Genomic DNA, 13,415 nt, shown 5'->3' with positions numbered 1-13,415 from the left:
GGGACTGGTGCAAAACCCTACAGGAATCCTGGCCAGTCTTGTGCAAGACTTTGGATGCGGCCAAAGGGGCATATAAGAAGCAGGCTGATAAGAAAAGGGTGGTGGGTTGGGATACTCAGCCTGGAGACCCGGTGTATGTGTCAACCAAGAACATGCAATGGGCTGGAAGTATATTAGACCATTTAAAGTTTTGCGTAGAATTAATGACGTGCCTGTGGAATTGGAATTACCAAAAAACTGAGACAGATACATGCTGTTTTCCATCTCAGCTTATTAAAAAAGGACCCTGGTCCTAATGTTTGGCACCCTGATGTGGTGACATCTCCCCCTTCTGGTGGACGGTGAACTGCACTTTGAAGTGTCATGCATTCTGGACTCGAAGTTAAAACACAATAAACTCTTTTACCTTGTGGAGTGGAAAGACTTTGGTCCCTGGCACTGGGAATGGGTGAAAGTAGGGGATATTCGGGGCCCTGACCTTATTCGTGCATTCCATGAGGAGTTCCCAGGGAAACCGGGAGAATCTCCTGGGTAGGCCGGGAGAGTTTTTGGGAGGGCAGGATGTCAGTAAGCTGCCATTTGTACTGTGGGTATGCTCTGTGTAACCTGCCGACATTTCTCTGTTCTCATCCTCCCAGTGCGTTTTGCCATTTGTTCTGACTTTGGAATGTCTTGCTGCCTTTGTAGTTGATAAGAAAGTGAGAACTGTTGCTAGGGCCGTTCCCAATCTGGCTGGTGTGAACCAAACGGCTGAAAGCTATCTCCCGCCTTGGTTTTATCCCACTCAAATTCCTGTTGAGCGCAAACTGTATTCATTGGCTAACCCTTTTTGTTTGAACTGTCTATATCTGTACATGCTTGGCTTTGAGTTTCATTCCTGACAATGACCATGAAAGTGTATCAATAGTGACTTGTAATAAAGCAATCTATTCTTATGAATCGTTGTGGACTGCAACTGCTCTACTGAACCTGACAAGGTGTCAGTTATCAGACACTGTTAAATGAACAAAATACTGCAAGAGTGCTAATGTTTTAAGAATGTTTTTATTTTAAGTAAAAAAAACACGTTTGTGTCCTTTATAAAGTTAATATTTCCACTACCTGGCATTACATTCCGCTACCTGACACACATGGCCAGGCCCAACAAGGTCTATTTATGTCAGATCCGGCCCTCATAACAAATGAGTTCGACACCCCTGCTATAGACCATATCTTACTTGACTCCTGTATCCATTCAGAGTACAGAATTGAGCTGATTATCCCTCTTGAAGGTTTGCACCCTATGTCATCACCTGCTAGGGTGGCGTGGCTTCTGAGAGACAAACAAGAATATCACTCTGGCCATAGCCAAATTCTTTTCAATTGTTGTGATTTGTTGTACAGCTGTTCAGAACCAATAGGTTGATGGGATAGTAATTTTATCATCATCATATACCCAGAATATATAATGTTATTAACTATAGAAAATATGGTGATGGTTACTGTTCCCCTCCTAACACAGGACAAAAAGAAACTCCTCCAAGTTAACCCGCTGAACTGGAGATGGTTCACCTCGCAATGACTTCATAATAAACGGCTTCAATTACCTTTGGAATATAACCAAACTATCATTCAATTTCTGATACAGCTGTACCCAGTCAAATCAAACTTTACTGCTTTAGCCAAAGGTCATTGCAAAAATTAAGAGCTTTGCACAAAGACACATAAACCTCATCAAAAAGACTGATGCACAACCAATTAGGTCACCAGTAGCCAGTCAGAAGCCCTGCTGGTCCTGCCCACTGTCAGAAAACACCAGGAAGGATATTGACGGGCATCACTTTGGAGCCTTGTTGGAGACCACTACAATAGGCAGTAGATTCAATCTTCAATACAACCATTTTGGCATACACAGTACATCTTCAATAAGGATATGTTGACACCTGCCCTCCAGGTATATAGCCGTAAGATTAACCTGCAAAGTTTCAAAATAAACCGCTACAAGCAGGTGACCCACAAGAGCCATAGGGGAATACCATCCTTTTTCACCCCCCTTGCTCACCCTTTTGCCAACCCGTTCCCCCCTCCCCCACCTGCCCGCAGCACCACTGCCTCCCACTTCTAACCTGCCTGCTCTGACGGCTCCTCCCTTCATTTTCTGCTAGTCAGAGCAGTGTCTTCCAGCCACTTAGGCTGGTCTGGACTCTTTATAGGGTTGCTAGGTAACCCTCAAAACGGCAAGCAAGATTTTACAACACAGCATCACAAGATCGTTGTCATTTCCCTCATATGACAATTTTCTTCTTTTCCTTTCTATCTTTTTGGGATTTGTTTTTAAACTTGGGGGGTGGCCTTGGGTTGTACAAATATCTTCCATTTCTATCTGGCCCCAGAATATGGGTTTCTGATCTGCATGCAAAAGCCCAGGATCAGCACAGAGATACATGATTTCAATCATGACTTAAATAAAATCTATCAGCCACTTAGGCTGGTCTGGACTCTTTATAGGGTTGCTAGGTAACCCTCAAAACGGCAAGCAAGATTTTACAACACAGCATCACAAGATCGTTGTCATTTCCCTCATATGACAATTTTCTTCTTTTCCTTTCTATCTTTTTGGGATTTGTTTTTAAACTTGGGGGGTGGCCTTGGGTTGTACAAATATCTTCCATTTCTATCTGGCCCCAGAATATGGGTTTCTGATCTGCATGCAAAAACCCAGGATCAGCATAGAGATACATGATTGTATACATGATCAGCATAGAGATACATAATATATAGTGTGCACCTTCTAAAAATGAAACCTCTGAGCTGTAAGTATATATTAAGGTTATGACAACCCACAAGAATGGACTTTTATGAAGAAAATCATGATTCAATCAAGTTTTCCTGACTAACTATTTCAATCATGACTTAAATAAAATCTATCCTGGAACCTAGGTCTTTCATCCCATTTAACACATTTTCCTCTCCTTGGATTGGATTCTACCATACCACTCAGTTATATATGCAGTCTCCAACTAACACTAGGAGTCATTCTGCCTTATTCATCGCTTGTATACAAGTCAACATTTTCAAACCTCTTTCTTCTGCAGAAGAAACACCTTTCTTCAGCGGAAGGCTCTTTGCCTAGCACAGTGGAAGGAACTCCCACAGTCCGTTTATATACATTTTGCTGGATGAGAATTCACTTTTTGCATTTAGATCACAATGAAAACCCTACTGGATCAGAATGGTCCATCTAGACTACCAAGTGGTCAACCAGTTGCCTTGGAGGGCTGCTGAACAAGGCACAGAGCAGTTTCACCCAGCATGTGGGTTGGGACACAAAAGTAGGTTGCAAAGCTACTGAAGCCAGCCCTCCCTAATGGCCAACCTGCCCTTTCCACTGCTCTCTTCTGTGTTTTGGAAACCAAGATCTGACCCTGGAAACAGTACCTTTCATGTCTTACATTAGCTGGCATTTTTTTCTTCACTGCATATATATTTTGATCAACTAAAAGATGTCCTGATGGTTAATAGAGTTTCTTAGAATTTTAGGGGGGATTAGAGGGAGTAATGGAGAAGAAGAGGGTGGGGGTCAAAGGCTTCCATATGCAAAGCCTGTATATGTCAGAATGCCACTTGGGGGTTCATAATGAGGTCAACTGTGCCCTTTGTGCAATGTGTGTTGGTTCTGCAAAAAAACAGTGTTGCACTTAGCTGTAACTGTTGTTCATCAAGGTGTCTTCTGTGCAGCCACATATTGTGATTTCGCTTGCACAGGCCAGCCACCAGAAGTTCCCCTGAAGAGCATATTGGAGGCTGTCTTCCCACCCAAACGCTCATGCGCTCTGCAGGGAGTGCCCCCTTTTCCTCAGTCTCCCATTTCCCTCAGTCCTCTGCAAGTCTCAAAAATTAAAAGAAAAAACATCCCATGAGCTCACAGTGCAGTAGGAGGGAGGGAATGTTTGTCTGCACAGAAGGCACTTTGATGAACAACAGCTACAGGTAAGTGCAACACTGTTTTCATCTTCAGTCTTCTATGCAGTCCCACATTGGGAAACTACAGAGCTCCTTACCTTAGAGGTGGGATGAGCATCAGTTGAATAGAAAGTGTTGAATAGCTCTACCTACTGTGGAATCCCTACTTGCATTCATATCCAAAGCATAATGCTTGATGAAAGTGTAGCCACTGGGAGGGGGCGCTGACAACGGGCAACGCCCTACACTGAATATACCCTGCCCCCTCACCAAACAGCTGTGCCGCTTTTGTTTTCCTTCCCACCCATTTGCTTCCCAGTGAGGCAGGAGCCAACCTGGAGCCTCATGAGTGTGGGGGAGAAGCCGGGAGGTGGGCCTCTTCGGGCTGGAGCTAGATGTTCCCAGGAACAAAGCTGAGCGGAGGGGCAAAGTGTCTGGCTGCAGACACCCCGAGGCTATACTTTAGAGCTCGGCTGGAAGTTTGGGTGGATGTGTGTGGCTTCCTCGCCTTCCCTCCCTCCTTTCTTGATTTGTAAAAAAAGGGGAAGGATTGTTTTCCTTTTGATTCACAAAGTGTAACCTGCAAGCCAAGTGTTTTGTTCTTTAACTGCTTAAGCAGGTTCAGGTAGGTAGTCGTATTGGTCTGAAGCAGCAGAACAAAATTCTGTATATTTTATACTCACCTAATATGACAACATCTTTGAATCCTGAACAGTGAAAGACCGTAATTACATAATGGAAAACAGCAGACACTGCTTTTTTTCCACAGAGGGATTAAGAGAATACGGTTTCTTCACTTTGAAAACATCTTGGGATAATCTTGGGAATGTCAATTTCTGAGGTCTTCGTATAAATATAAAGGTTTCCCTTGCTCGAAAGCCAGTCGAATCCAACTCTAGGGTTGCGGTGCTCATCTCCATTTCCAAGCTGAAGAGCCAGCGCTGTCCGAAGACTTTTCCGTGGTCATGTGGCCAGCATGACTAGACGCCGAGGCGCACGGAACACTGTTACCTTCCCACCGAAGTGGTACCTATTTATCTACTTGCAATTTCTTGCTTTCGAACTGCTAGGTTGGCAGGAGCTGGAGCCAGAGATGGGAGCTCACTCCATCATGCAGCACATGGGTTTCGAACTGCTGAACTACCAATGTTCCAGTCTGCAGTTCAGCATCTTAACCACTTGAGCCATCGCAGCTCGTAGAACAGGTAGCTGTTAGTAAATGAATAAGGCAAACAAAAAGGGGGGAAGATTTTCAGGTTTCTCCCTCAGAATGAGCTACGTATCTAAATACTTCACTCGGGCCCAATGGGAGGCTCCTCCTGGCCCCTGATCCTCTTTGGAGTTCAAATTTCCCACCAGGGGATGAGAAAGCACTGTGGGAGGGTACCAAACTGGAGGGTCTGTAGCCTCTCGATTCTGAAACACTGCAAGTCTCAGCTCCGGCTGCGTACAATGTGACTGCCATTCATCCTACTCTTGCGGATGAGGGGCGGGAAAGTAATAAGGACAGCCCTGCCAAAGAGGTGGGGGCATGGATCTTTGCCACAGTGTCGGGCAAAGTGGTTCTGATGGCTGACTTGCAGCCGGAATTGCAAGCGCACCTTGGCCAGGTTAGATCTCTCCTTCGGAAAATGACTGTGCTGGAGAGGAAGCGTGTAAAGAGAGTGCTCGTGGGGGAGAGGCATCTTTCAGTTCCATCGGAACCAAAGGGGTTATGGTTGAAATCAAAGGAACTAGCCAATTTTTAGGGCATCTTTGATTTGGACCAATGCTTCTCTTTATGTTTAGTCTTGGATCAGGCTTTTTTGGGTGGCATTCTGATGCACAGTATTCAGTCGAACAGATCAGTCAACGGGTCCAATGCTTCGGTTCTGGCCCTGGAACCAATGGAGCCGAGGCACTCGATGGTGGGCTCACAAGTTGGACGGTCCTGGCTGGAGACTTAGAAGGTAAGGCTTGAGCATGGTTGGCTGGGGCAGATGACTTAACTGCCGGGCTATTAGAACATGAAAACGCTTTCTCTCACAAACTTGTCTTCAAATGCACTGCTCTATCTAAGCGGGCCTTTGGGGTGAGCTGGAAGGAAATTTTACATGTGGCTGTATTGTGGGCCGCACCCAGACTGAAAAGGCAAAGAAGGTGCTCATCCAAGTGAGCCAGCTTTGTATTGCACTGGGTACATTTTTAAAATAAAGCCTTCTGTGAGGTATAAATCAAATGAATAAATAAATAAAAAAGGAAAACTCCAGAAAAGAAACATTTAAAAAACTCGCAACAAACCAGAGCTGAAAAGATTGTGTCCTCACAATGCAGTGGCAAAGAAAGGACTAATGGAAAGGGGGACCCCCTCCAAACACAGCATGTGAAGATGAACATCTCGTCAGCCTTGAGTTCAGAAAATAATGTAAAGCAATAGTGTGCTCTGGCGAACCTTTAGCAGTACCTTCAAAAGTATGAAGTTCACTAACTTGCAGCACATACAGCAGGACAGCATGAGGTGAAGGGTCATGGTTCAGTGGCAGCATGAATGAAACAGAACCTAAAATACTCACATAGCTAGTGCTTAGAGTACAGTACTAGTTTCTACTAGTTTCACGCCTGGCGTGATCTGGTCCATGGGGTCGCAAAGAGTCGGACTCGACTGTGCGACTGAACAACAACAACTAGTTTCTACATGTTGTTTGGGAGTCTTGACAGATTAGGCTTGGCTGGGATGGGTTGGGTGGGAAAACAAAGCCAAAACTGCAATTGTAACCACTACTCTTCAGCAAGAATCCAGTCGGCAAAAGCCTGCAGGTATTCTATGCAAGTACAGAAAAAGTACAGGATTCAGATTCCTGACTCTCACACAAAAAACCAACCTGGTCTAAGACAGCAAAGATATGCTTAAAAGTGGATGGGAACCATCAAGGTTAGGAAAGCAGCTGAATTAGTTTAAGTGGTCAGGGCTTCATGACTCCTTTTCTATTCTGAAGAACAGCAGAACCAGAATTAGCCTGCTTACTCTGAATAACTGGTGCAAGGCAAAGAACTTAGCACAGAACATATGTTACCATAGTGCTGAACATTGATTTTTGTTTCTCCCCAACACAGTCCTATACTAAGGCAGTGCATGCATATTAAGAGGATGAATCTTTCTTTGAGAAATGCATTGAATTGCAAACTGTATATTTAATCATTTACATTCTTGTATGGCAGATAAAACTGCTATGGGAGATAGATGCAGAAATTGTGAGCAAAAGTTTGAAAGGGTAACACATTACTCAAAAAGGAATAGAGGCTGAAATCCATGTTGACAGTGAACACAGGTGTTGAAATTTTTTTTAAACTTCAGTGGGGTGTGGAGGTGTGGCCTAAGCTATTTATTTAGGGTTCCTATGAGCAGGCCCCAGCTCTATGAGGTAGCAGGACCCACTCCAGTGCTGAAGTGTCCCAGCTGTAGTGACAAAATGTCTAGAACAAGGGAATAAACAGGCGAATTTTGCACATAAGCAAGGAAAGGGTAAGTGGCATATTTTATATATATAGGTAAAGGTTTCCCTTGCTCGAAAGCCAGTAGAACCCAACTCTAAGGTTGTAGTTATCATCTCTGTTCCCAAGCCAAAGAGCCAGCGCTGTCCAAAGACGTTTCCATGGAGCTGGAACCAGAGACAGGAGCTCACTCCGTCATGCGGCACTCAGTATATATATATATACCTAAGTTTTAATAAAAAGTTCTAGCTAGGTGGGGCTGAGACAGCTCTGACAGAAACTGCTCTTTTTCAAGAACAGCTGTGCCAGAACTATGGCTTGCCCAAGGTTATCTAGCAGGTGCAAGTGGAGGAGTGGGGAATCAAATTCGTTTCTCCCGGATTAGAGTCCGCGCACTTAACCACTACACCAAACTGGTCCAGCTACTGTCATAGAGCAGGAGGAACAAGGGAAAACAGGCCACTGTGCTGATGAAAGGGGGAGTGTTCTCTCAGAAGGGACCCCTTCTACAGTTGTTGAACAGGTAATCTTTAGCATCAAGGATCCATCCCTGGACAGGGAGGTAGGGGGCTCTTGGTAGTTGGTGATTCGATACTTAGGCCCATAGATAGATAAGTAATGAACCTGTGTACTGACCGCAGAGTCACTTGCTTGTCCAGTGTAAAGGTAGCAGACATTGCATGTAGTCTAAAGAGGCTCATAGACAGTGCTGGGGAGAAGCCAGTGGCACCAGCGATGTCGGGAAATGTAGTCATGTGGTCCCGGAGGAGAAATTAGGCTGCTAGGCAGGAGACTCAAGGCCAGGACTTCCAAGGTAACCTTCTCAAAAGTGCTGCCTGTTGCATGCATAGGGTCAGCTACAAAGGCACATATTAGAAGTCTCAATGCATGGATGAGACAGTTGTGTAGGAAAGAAATATTTAAGTTTCTTGGGCACTGAGATGCTTTTTGGAACAAGCAGGACCTGTCCAAAGGAGACAGCCTCCACTTGTCATGAGAAGGAACTGGGCTGCTGGCGCTTAAAATCAAAAGGGTGGCAGAGCCGTTTTTAAACTGAATCCTGGGGGGAAGCCGACAAGAGATGAAAAGTCTCTGGTTTGGGATGGCTCATTTCTAAGAGATATGGGGTAGCTGTTACTGTTCTAACACAGAAATGGATTAGGAGGACTGGACACTGAGAGGGTGACTAACAATGCTGATTGCCTGACAAGGCTGAGAGGCCACAGGAGGAAGATTGCAGGCCTAGCGTGTCTGGGGAATTATAGATGTTTATATACAAACGTTAGAAGTGTCTGAGGTAAAATGGGGGACTGGAATGCCTAATGTCAGAGGAGAACATAGACGCTGTGGGCATCTCAGAAACTTGGTGGGATGAGGAAAATCAGTAGGATACAATGATTTCTGCATATAACTTATATAGGAAGGACAAGATGGGAAATGTCGGAGGTGAAGTGGCTCTGTATGTCAGAGAGGGTATACAATCGACTTCTGGTTTATGGCAACACGCTGGCAGACGCACCTCCCAGACCTCCTGGGGTTGCGATCTGCACGCTAGCGGTTAGGTAGGGGGGTGATTGTTCACCACCACCCCGGAGCCTTTGCGAAAGGCTCCTAGCCATGGGGCTTTTGGATGGTGGCGTCTTCACCAGCGCGTTGCTGGGGAATTGAGGCACTCTCCCGCCCGACAGTCCTGATGCTATGTGTCCGAATGGAACTAGAGCTGCTGACAGGGACAAGCGTTGGAGATCAAGCGTTTTAAACGGACTCTAAGCGAGGTCTTATGACCAAGAATGAACAGTGAATCAAGTAAAAGCGAAATGCCAGTAATTTAAGAAGAAAGCCCTCCCTTGGGAACGGTGAGAAAAGCGAGCAGGGGAGGGGCCCCTCCCACACGCATAAACTAACAAGTGAGCTAACAAGGGGGGGGGGGAATTAAAGCACTGAAATCTGTTTTAAGAAACTTACCAGACCATATGGGCGAATTTCAGAGACTTTAGCAAGTTTATACAAAGGTAAACAATCCATAAAAATGGCATGGAAAAAAACGGAGAGAGAAAAACAAGCAAAAGTGAAACCACCGGAGAGCATGACCCCACGACCAGAAGAGACCACTGAGTTCTCTAAGCTTTTGGCGCACTCTTTGCGCCATCTACTGGATCAGATTACTAACATCAATCAACAGCTGACAACTTTAAATCAGAACTTTGCAGCTCAGCAGCTCCAACTGTCTTAAACTACAAAAAAGACGGAGCAAACAGCTGAGAAAGTAAAGGAAATGGATGCCAACTCTAAAAAAGTTAAGAAAAAGGTGCAAATGCTGGAAAAGAAGCAAGCTTTGGATGAATTTCAACTTTTATAATTGCAAATGGAGAAAGCTAACCTGGTCCTCCGGTTCCATGGGGTCCCTGAATCTAAAGATGAGAATCTAAAACAACTTTTGAGCAATGCATCAGCTTCAGTTACAGATTTAAAAGCGGAATATCTTATAAGCGAAAGGGGCGTGGTCTAAAGGGCCTATTCCATTTACATCAAAAAAAAAATCTGCCTGGAGAGATAGTGGTGAGATTTTCAAAGAGACATGTAAGAGATTTAATCCTGAAAGCAACTTCAGGAACACCACTGAAAATTGGAGGCAATACTATTAGGATTTTAAAAGATATTCCATTTGAAATAAGGAAGAAGAGAAAGAAATACAAGGACTTAATCCTCTTTCTACAAACAAATAGCATCTCATACAGATGGTTGACCCCGGAAGGCGTCATTTTCAAACTACAGGATAAAAAAAGAAAAGATTGACTCTGTTTCCATAGCACGTGAGTTTATGAGACTGCAACTGGGTGAACCAGAAGAGGACGCCAAGGAAGAAGACAGCAAACTTAGTGACGAAATGGACTCAGTGTCTTCCGACGAGGACTTTGCTTCAGAAAAGGGGGCGGCGGCCCCTAAATGAGAATACCAATTGAGGATTAGAAAAGATAAAGCAAAGTGAAGGCTGAAGAACTCTGAATGGTGCCTTAAAGCATATACTATAAATGATGCTCTTGGGGTTGTATTTAAACAGTTAAAAATGGTTAAAAAGATAAATAATTTAGCTTAATAGGCTATGTTCAATGTAATACTAGCATCTTAGATTAACACTTATATAAACTGATGTAATGATCTCCTATACTTGGGGTTTTAGTTATTAGTGGTTTTCTTTCCTTTCTCCCTAGATGTAGACAGCCCTTCCCCTTTTTTTGTTGTAGTCTGTAGTTTATAGAAAATGCAATAAAAAATCCCCTCCCAGGGGGCATTAAAAAAGAGGGTGGGGGGTATACAATCTAGTAAAATTGAGAATCAGAGAGAAATAGGTTCGCTTATAGAAACGCTACGGGTGGAAATACCAGGCCCAAAAGGAAGCTTAACTCCTTTTGTTATCGCCAACCAGATAAAAGGTTAGAAGATGATTTAAAAACAGCAAAAGAATTAGGGAAAGCAGCTAGACAATACAATGTGTGTCATAATAGGTGATTTTAACTACCCACACGTTAACTGGGTTAATACGTGTTCAAGTCAGGAGAAAGAGATTGGATTTCTAGATACTCTCAATGTCTGTGCCATGGAACAGATAGTCACAGAACATACCAGGAGAGAAGCAATCCTGTCTTAAGTAATGCCGAAGACCTGATGAGAGATGTAAATGTGACAGCACTGGTTGGGAACAGTGACCATAATGTTATTAAGTTCAACATTTATGTAATCAAGGAGCTGCCCAAAAAGACCAACACAACCACATTTAACTTTCTCTCCAATGAGGGGGTTTGTGAAGAAGAAACTGAAAGGAAAGGTAAGGAGGGTCAAATCCCTTTGAGAAGCTTAGAGTCTCTAAAACTAAAATACTGGAAGCTCAGATACAATGTATACTGCAGGTTAAGAAAGGTACAAATAGGTATTAAAAAGGCTTGCATGGTTAACAAAGTAATGGAAGCAGTAAATGATAAGCAGTATTCCTTTAAGAAGAAGAGAGAAGAAGAGATTGGATTTATACCTCACCCTTCACTACCCAAAGGAGTCTCAGAGAAGCTTACAATCTCCTTTCCCTCCCCCTCCCCACAACAGACACCCTGTGAGCAATGCTCCCTCTAAGTTGTGGAGTCTTGTGAGCAAAAATTCTACTTTGTGAGCCACTGGCATTAAAGCTGTGAGCAAACAATTTGGCTACTGCATAAATTAGTTTGCTCTGGAGCCATCCCTTCCTGAGCTAAGACAAAAATTTGTGAGCCGGAGGCTAAAAAACTGCGAGCTAGCTCACACTAACTCAGCTTAGAGGGAACACTGCCTGTGAGGTAGGTGGGGCTGAGAGAGCTCTTGACAGAAACTGCTCTGAAAGAACTTGTGACTGATCCAAGGTCACATCAGCAGCAGCATGTGGAAGAGTGGGGAATCAAACCTGGTTCTCCCAAATTAGAGTCTAAGCAAACACTGGTCTGGTGGCATCCTCTCTTCACTTCCCCAGGTGATTGAATGGCACACTTGTCTGTGATGCTGAAATCCGTGACACTTCTTGCTGTCCTGTGAGGACAGATGAGGAGATGTTGGTAGGGGCTCCTCGGTGTAACCTCATGCTGACTTTCCTCTCCCTGTCCACCTGCGAGATTGCTCTGGAGGATGTATTTCCAGACTGCTGGAGGTGGGCGTGGAGGCCATAGGCTCAGCAACATTACGGAGGCAGTTTGCTGTGGCCCCGGCAGGAGGGCCGGGGGGCAGTGCCCGTGTAGCAGAACCTCTGAGCTGCCCCATCCTCTCCTCTCACTCATGTTCTCACCTCTCCCAGTCCATGTCCTCAGGATTCTGGGCCGCCCCAAATTTGAGCATGTCCCATTCAAACACACAGTCGTAGGAGAAACCTTGACAGTGGAAGAGGTTGCGGAACAGTTGCCTCAGGTAAGAGTAGTCTGTTTTGTCATCGAACCGCAGTGAATGGCAGAAGTTGAGGTATGTAGACAACTCAGAAGGGTACCCTTTGCAGAGCACCTAAATAGGCACTGATATCTTTTTCTCACTGCTGCACTCGTATTTCTGGCGCTTTGTGGCAGCCTTCAGACCTTGCCAAGGCAGTGAGCTGAGACTGAAGTAAATCAGTACATAGCCCAAGCTCTCCATGTCATCACGGCGACTTTGCTCAATGCCAAGATGGGTGTTTATAGAGGCATAGCACGCTGTACCAGTCAGGTTTTTGTTTTCCCGGTAGGGGATATGTTGGTGGGTGTGGGCATCTCTGTATTTCTCGGCCACTCTGAAGTCAATTATGTACACTAGGTTGCCTTTCTTGCCGAGCCCCATAAGTAAGTTGTCTGGCTTCACATCTTGGTGGATGAAATTCTTGGAATGAATGTACTCAATACAGCTGATAATCTCCTCTGCCAGAAGCAGAACAGTCTTGAGACTATGTGAGAGCAGAAGTTGAAGAGGTCCTCCAGGATGGGTCCAAGAAGTTCCATCATCATCACATTATAGTCTCCTTCTGCACCACACCACTTAGTGGAAGGGATACCCACACCTCCCCTCCATCATCTTGTAAAATTTGCTTTCGATGTGGAGTTGTGGGTGCTTCGTTTTGACACATTCCGACTTAATGGCTACCTCTTTTCCTGTGGCTATATTGACACCCAAATAAATACCTCCAAAGGAACCGCTACCAATTTTTTGTCCCAGTCGATATTTGTTCCCTACTCGAAGCTCCATGGTTCAGTTGCCGCCCTCCTTCCCCATAGCAATGCAGCTCAGCAGCCCTCAAGGGTCTGCCGTGGCTGGCGCTGTCAGGGGAGGTGGGTGGAGTGTGCGTGTACATGTGGGATGGAGTGGGGTGGGGTGGGAAGGCCATGGGCGCCTTCTTTCCCCTCTGCAATGTACCCTGGCAGCCCTCGAGGGTCTGCCACGGCCGGCACTGTCAGGGGAGGTGAGCAGTGAGTGTGTGTGCACACATGTGCATGCATGTGGAGAGAGTGGGGTGGGCGGAAAGA

General features: G+C 45.0%; 1 pseudogene; it reads right to left on the bottom strand.

Moving 5' to 3' along the window:
• Positions 1–11,896: 11,896 nt before the first annotated feature.
• Positions 11,897–13,137, bottom strand: LOC107115571 (annotated as a pseudogene).
• Between the last annotated feature and the right edge of the window lie 278 nt (positions 13,138–13,415).

This window comes from Gekko japonicus, unplaced genomic scaffold (genome assembly GCF_001447785.1).
Source record: "Gekko japonicus isolate JY-2015 unplaced genomic scaffold, Gekko_japonicus_V1.1 scaffold1983, whole genome shotgun sequence".
Classification (NCBI taxonomy): domain Eukaryota; kingdom Metazoa; phylum Chordata; class Lepidosauria; order Squamata; family Gekkonidae; genus Gekko; species Gekko japonicus.
This window is presented reverse-complemented; position numbering and strand designations above follow the sequence as displayed.